The sequence below is a fragment of the Aristolochia californica genome, unplaced genomic scaffold, assembly GCF_029961685.1.
Source record: "Aristolochia californica isolate CCGP_79_NKW_82.1479 unplaced genomic scaffold, dmAriCali1.0.hap1 SCAF_276, whole genome shotgun sequence".
NCBI lineage: Eukaryota > Viridiplantae > Streptophyta > Magnoliopsida > Piperales > Aristolochiaceae > Aristolochia > Aristolochia californica.
In genome coordinates this window covers 22,501-29,989 of record NW_027181966.1, presented here as the reverse complement: position 1 = coordinate 29,989, position 7,489 = coordinate 22,501, and the positions used below count along the sequence as shown (strand labels likewise).

Below are 7,489 nucleotides of genomic sequence, written 5' to 3'. Positions count from 1 at the left end.
AAGTGATTCATATCGTCAAGTGTGCCCATTCCAAATTTCATTCCGATCAAATGATCCGCAGCAGCCAATATATCTCGTGGTAACAAAAATGTATTGTTCTGAGGTATATCAAGATTCAGTCTCCGGTTCATGTTTCGTCGACCAATCCTTCCTAATTCACATCTTTGTTGAAAAAATGTCTTTTGTAATTCCTTACATAAGGACTCCGAAAATACTGGATCCCCACCTACACACGCAAATTGTTGATAAAACTCCAAAATGGCATTTTCCCTTGACCCGATCTTTTTTTTTTCCTTTTCATTCAGGAAAGACAAGAAAATTTCAGGGTAGCAAGCATTATCCAGAATTTCTCTTAGATTCGACCCCATAGCTGATAGTAGAACTAGAATAGATATTTTTTGTTTCCTACTCACGCGGGCCCATATTCTTGCTTTTCTATCAATCTCTAATTCTGACCTTCCTCCCCAATCTGATATTATTGTGCCGGTATAGACAGCAATTCCGTTATGGTCCAATTCTGAACGGTAATAAATACCGGGGCTTTGCAATATTTGATTGATCACAATCCTGTATATTCCATTTACTATAGAGGTTCCCAGGGAATTCATTAGAGGAATATTTCCAATAAATACGGTTTGCTCTTGCATATCTCTACCGGGTTTCCAAATTAATCCTGCGGGTACATATAATTCAGAAGAATACGTGAGTGATTCATACACAGCATCTCTCTCTTTTATCAAGGGTTCCACCAATTGATATGTTTCCACAAATAATTGAAATTCTATTTCTTGATCTGTATCTTCAATTTTTGGAAACTTATGAAGTTCTTCGGTCAAGCCCTGATCAATGAACCTACAAAATCCTTCAAATTGTATCTGACTAAATCCAGGTATTGTAGACATTCCCTCATTTTCATCCCGGAGCATCTTAATTAAGTTTCCCATTTATTGAAAAAATCCCATTATTGGTTAAGTCTTTATCGAACCATATAGATCGATCGAGCAATGATGGAATGTATATTCTTTTTACTGAATCACATGAAATTTTATCCAATTCCATAGACCTATGAAATTGGCATAGACGGAGGAATAAAGAGAGATAATTTTCGACGGATCCAAATGGAGATGGATTAATAAAACATTCCTTGAAACAAAATTCTGCCCCTTAGCTTAGACTGATGGAGTCTTGTATAGAATATACAAATGGATCCAATTTCTACCTGTTATTATGATATTACGATAAGATTGGGTATCAGAAATAAGATTGGGTATCAGAAATAAGATTGGGTACCAGAAATAGATTCATGATTTGATCCATTCTCTATGAATGAGATAAAGACAGAATAATCCGGAACAGTATCGAGTTGGTTTTTATTTTAGCACTTAACTTATTTCATTGATTCCACCATTGTTCAAAAAAGGATTCACAGAGAAGAGGGAGCTCTTGTTAGTGTTAGTAGAATTAGTAGAATACGATTGAAGTGCGTAAAGGGCATTGTATAAGTATATCCAGATATAGCTATCTAGTTATCTGCATATCCCCTCTTTTCGGGGTGCTATATGCGAATTTCCAATTTAGATTCAACTTATTCAATAGAAAAATATTCAATGCAAAATTCAAGCACGACAATTCCCTATAAGATAAGGTGGATAGGACTAGGTATGCGTGTAACAATTTATGTTCGAGGGTTTACATATACACATATATGTTGTTATAATTGAAATTGAAAACAATTGATACTGATTAGTCGTGTATCAACTTTTTTGTTTTCTTATGTTATTAATTTAATTATTAAGGTAAGGAAAGAAAACGTTAGATCAAAATCCAAGAACTGTTCATGAATTCACAGGAAATAATTAATGGCTCCAATTTACTCTGAATTTTGGACTCTGTGCCTAGAAATATCTTTTTTCTGTTTCAATATAAAAAAAAATATTATGTTTTGAAACACTATACAATCAAGAGAACCCTGGACCCAGGGATCCCTTTTGGAAAGGGATAAAGAAACCCGTTTAAAAATCCAACTCAAACCAAAAAAAGGTTGAGTAACCCCCCCCCCCCCAAAAAAAAAAAAAAAAGAAAGAGTTAGGTCTATTTTGGATCATTTTGGCGGCATGGCCGAGTGGTAAGGCGCGGGACTGCAAATCCCTTTCTCCCCAGTTCAAATCCGGGTGTCGCCTGATCAACAAAAGAAAAGCTTCGGAATACCTTATCCTTCTATGCTAATAGAACTCACATATGCTAATAGAACTCACAAAATTCTTGCCTGACAGAAGCATGACTAGGGTTGTAGATACTGTATTTTAAGAATACAGAGGTTCTATAAAAAAAAAAGACTTGAATTTTTATCATTTGGTTATGGTTAAAATCGGGTATCAATATGAAAAAAAACCGATTTATGACTGATTACTGGTTGGTTCGGGCTATTTCTTTGTATTTGATTTATCAATCGAATCGATAGTAAAACTGAAATTGTGAGATTCAGAACTACGAAAGTCAGATACCTAAAATCGGGGTAGCCGAAGGAAAGGGGGTTCGGTTCCTAAATGTAAATCCAATCCTTGCTTCTATTCTAGGATCTGAGGGAGATTATAGGAAGCACTATCAATACTTCCTAATTACCCTACCTTACTAGGGTGGTGCCCACTGACTGAGTCTTGAATTAAATTGGGTAGGTTGGTGGGGAATCAAATTGGGAGTTGCGGAAAGGGCTAAGGATAGTTTGTATTTTGTATCCAGACTCACGAGAATCCCTGAGTACTTACTCAGGTATCCAATCAATATTGGATTGGATGGGTAATCAACTCTTAACTATAACTATTATAGTTATAGAATAACTAACTATTCTATATCTATATTATAGAATATAGAATCTAATTTTCTAATAAAAGTTGAAAAATACTTCTCCGTTTTTTGTAACACCCTGCCAAGAACGTAATGGGGTGTCCCCCGATTGTTTCACAGAAAGAAACAGAGACAGTAAGACTTGGGGGGTAGATAGAGGTATGTGATAGATAGTTAAGATAGTTATCTTTTACATCTTTATGGTATATATATATATTCTATTTATATTCCATTTTTTTTTCTTATGCTTATGAAAGCTAACAAAACAAACAATGGGTCTTACTATTCCTACATCTTTCATTAGTAACATTCCTTTAAGATCTCCAAGGGTAGTTGTATATCTTGCTTTTGCTTACTGCTTTCCGATTCGACCGGAGATCCTTGTAATTAGAGTATAGGAACTCTTGTATTCATTGGATTGGTTCATCAATAGCGTTAGAGCAAAATGCCATTTTGACTCTGCACCATTGATTCCACTATTATTAGTGATTAATAATGGAATAATTCCTTCATATTCATAGAGATCGGGGAGATAATTTACATGGATATAGTAAGTCTCGCTTGGGCTGCTTTAATGGTGGTCTTTACGTTTTCCCTTTCACTCGTAGTATGGGGAAGAAGTGGACTCTAGGGGTACTACTAATTAAGTTGAGTAATCAAATTGGATCAATGGTGCTTATGTTTAATGGACCGTTCCGCGAAGCGTTTTAAGATAATCCATTTCAAAAATTCTAGGGTAATCCAGTAATATATGAACAATGATCTTTCGATCAATATTTGAATGATTTGATTCTGATGTTGTTCGTATTTCGAAACTCAAAGGAATGCGCATGATAGGAAATTTTTCCAGCCGAACTCTTCCTATTCCTAAATATAATATTCGATTTCGATGAACCCGCTCTTACCATAATTATGGATATTACAATGAGGAGCAACCAACCCCTATTTTTTTATTTGTTTTTCCCTCTTGACTGTTCAAAGAGGAAGTACTGCTACTATTACGTGGATACGTACTTTCTACTGGAGATGCCATAGACGTAGTGGTTGTTCAAAGGGGTACTACGCATAATAAGATCTTGCGTCGGGTGATCCGTGCTCACTTAAGTTTTATACTTCTAGGAATCCTATTTATGCTTTATTGACTCACCTCATGTCATGGCTCAAGCATGAAAAATGGGTGGTGTTTACTACTTATACTTATTTTTCAAATCCGAAGAAGTGACTATAGAACTCCGTGGGGTATCTGTTAACGGCCCAATCAATTACTTCATTTATATGGATAGATATTGTATCTAGTCTATATCAAACCCATCCATTTTTTGAATTTATACAATACAACTTTATACATGCAATACAATATTTTTACAATATAATAATAGATAGTGTGGTAGAAAGAACTATATGAACCTTTCTACTACACCATCTATTATACTGTTGATTCCAGTTCTCTAATTTCATTTAAGACTTGGAATTGGAATCCCTTTTATTTCGTCAATCATTGATAAGAGCTAATAAGTCAAGTTTAATTCTAATCATTTTGACTGACTGTTTTTACGTAGATGATAAGTAAAAAAGCAGTAGGAACTAAAATGAACAGCGCAGTCGCAATAAATGCGAGAATATTGACTTCCATAATCTCATCGTTTTTTTTTGCTTCGCAATAACTCGGGATCTAATCCCATAGAAAAAAAAAAATAAAAATAAAAAGATTTCTCCTGTAAATTCAATGGGTGCATCCTGATGGTTGATACTGAATCGGATCAATATTCAATATTATATTATGAATATGAATAACAATATCTGATCTATTAAATCGATTCATCGTCGAGAATTGAATAGTATAACATAGGAAGATCTTTTATCCATACCGAATCAAAAATGGGATTCCTGATCTAATCAAGAATCCCATTGAATTTCTCATCTTTTTTTTTTTCATTCTTTAGTTTCTAAAATCTATCATCTTCTTTATAAGAATCATCCGACGAGGTATCATCTGACCTGTGTTCTGTTGCCGGCCTTCCATTGGTAACAGACCTAAACAGTAGGAGTGAAATGGAAAGGGGGAGGAGTTAAGCTCGAAGCGAAGTTTTCGTAATGATCTAATCCTCCTGGAAGGCAGAGAAATGTGATAAAGGTATGGGTATGGGATGGGTCTCGATATAAAAAAAAAGATCTAATATTCCGACAAATTCTTTCTTTATTGATTTTTCTCCTTCTTCGATGAAACCCTAAAATAAAAATATATATTATATAAAGATAAAGAAAATAAAGAAAAAAAAAATGATTCATTCCCCCTGTGGAAAAGAAACAAAAGGGACGGATCATTGTTTGATCCTTTACTTTATATTAAAAGTAAGGACCCTCTTTTTCCTTGGATTGGGACTGAAAGCTAAATTCAGCATGCAATTTGAATAAGAATAAGATAGATAGATTGTTTTTAATTACTTTACTAATTGAGATTGCACAAAATCGTATCTCGAAAACACGAAAACAAAAGGGAGTAGGTTTAATAGTACTCTGCTGCCCGAGTAACTATGTTACTAAGTTAGTTAATTGTGTATCGTAGAATAAACGAGTACAATTTGTATATGTACTCCCTGGAAACGTATGGGTACTCTGTACCCTATTCCATTTCATGGATCAGAAGCAATTGAAAAAGTCAAACCAGTGGGTCTCTCTTGGAATCCCCAGTATGGCGATACCTACGACTACGTATGCCTCTCCCCCAGCAATCGGTACTAGTTCAAATAATTGAAATTCCCGTCTTTGTCCGATGAGAAATTCGAAACGAAAAACAAAATAAAAAAAAATTAAGGATCCCCGCAGGAAATTCAATCCTGTCCCGGGCCCCCTCCTCACAGAAAATGGGAAGATGAATTGATGGATTCATCGGATCCGAGGTCGGGACTGACGGGGCTCGAACCCGCAGCTTCCGCCTTGACAGGGCGGTGCTCTGACCGATTGAACTACAATCCCAGGGTGAGGTATACAGCATGCATATATGTATTCTTATGCTTTCATTCGTTTCGTTTCTATTTACGAGAAATATTCTCGTGTTGTAAAAGAAACACGACTGATATACTGATATCCACATGGATACGGACTAGAGTAAGAATGACACAGATTACTGGTAATCCTACTAATATATTGAGAATCTATTTTTCAATGGAAAAAGGACTCTTTTTTTCTTTACTACCTTTGCAACAAATTGGGAATCTAGATCTTTAGACAGATCAGAAGATGTGAGAAATTGGAAAGAAACCAAGGGGTATTGTAGAAAAAATGGACCCTTTATCCCTATATATTTTATTCCCATATATCCTTAGAATACTTTTAGAATTTTAGAATATATGGGGCATTCTAAATATCTAAATAATGGGCATTTCTGGAGGACAAATTTGGTTATCATGGATCGGCGAATTAGTGGGCCGAGCTGGATTTGAACCAGCGTAGACATATCGCCAACGAATTTACAGTCCGTCCCCATTAACCGCTCGGGCATCGACCCAGGAAGAACAAATTCTGGGCTTATTGATAATCCATGATCAACTTCCTTTCGTAGTACCCTACCCCCAGGGGAAGTCGAATCCCCGCTGCCTCCTTGAAAGAGAGATGTCCTGAACCACTAGACGATAGGGGCATACCTGCCCGATCGCCATCATACTATGTTCATAGTATGAGCAGTTTTTTGGAATTGTCAATATAATGTAATGTATAATTATAATGGGATGACTAGATCCGAAAAATCTTTCCTGCTTCTACGATTCCATAGAATTTTTGATTTTAATTCATGAAATGAACCATCCCGTCCTATATCCTATATATATATAACGAAGTATGGGATCCCCTCAGGAAATGATTTGTTCGACAGACAGAAAAGGTAAGTCAAACCTTTCTTCCATTTTGACTCATCGACTCACTCATCGTTAAGATGGGATATAACCTATCTTTATCTCACACTAATACTAAGCCAGGAAATTAAAAAACGATAGAATGCTTTTTTTGATCGATTCAAAAAGATGATGTAGAACTGGTAAATCAGGGAAGGGATTCGCTGAAATATTTTGAATCGATGTCAGATTCGTACATGTATCAATCAAGTGAATCTCATCTGGATGGGTCAATAAAAGCAAAGCAATTAGTATAGGCCCGGCCCTGAAAGAATTCATTGCATTACCATTGCTATTTATCAAATATACAAAAGAAAATAATCATTTTTTTTTTCATAGAATCTCATAGGTATAGGTAAATCAAATTTCTTGTTCCTGAGTGAATCCCTATGCATACATGTATATATGTACATATAGTAAATATATGGATCATGTAGTAGACTCATAGCAGCGAGTGGCTTCTTCCTGAATTGAATAAAACGGGCCCTTTTAACTCAGTGGTAGAGTAACGCCATGGTAAGGCGTAAGTCATCGGTTCAAATCCGATAAGGGGCTTTTTTCATGAAGCTCCAGTTTGCAGTCTTAGTGTTCATTATTCAGCAGAGAAAAGAGAGATTTTTTATATTTATTTGTAATATAATAAATATATCTAAGGTAACTGCCCACATAATGAGTTATTATTTATTATTCAAAATAAATTATAGAATGAGTTATAGGTACAAAGTTGAACATTTGTTCATTATGATGATAAGTAA

General features: G+C 35.3%; 3 non-coding genes across 3 annotated transcripts; 2 read left to right on the top strand and 1 right to left on the bottom strand.

Annotated features, from left to right (window-relative positions):
- Positions 1 to 2,108: 2,108 nt before the first annotated feature.
- Positions 2,109 to 2,180, top strand: TRNAC-GCA (transfer RNA cysteine (anticodon GCA)). Its single transcript has one exon. It is a non-coding gene; the product is annotated as a tRNA-Cys (tRNA).
- A 3,566-nt stretch (positions 2,181 to 5,746) lies between these two features.
- TRNAD-GUC (transfer RNA aspartic acid (anticodon GUC)) lies at positions 5,747 to 5,820 on the bottom strand. The gene has a single exon. It is a non-coding gene; the product is annotated as a tRNA-Asp (tRNA).
- Positions 5,821 to 7,217: 1,397 nt separating this feature from the next.
- TRNAT-GGU (transfer RNA threonine (anticodon GGU)) lies at positions 7,218 to 7,289 on the top strand. The gene has a single exon. It is a non-coding gene; the product is annotated as a tRNA-Thr (tRNA).
- The last annotated feature ends 200 nt before the right edge of the window (positions 7,290 to 7,489 follow it).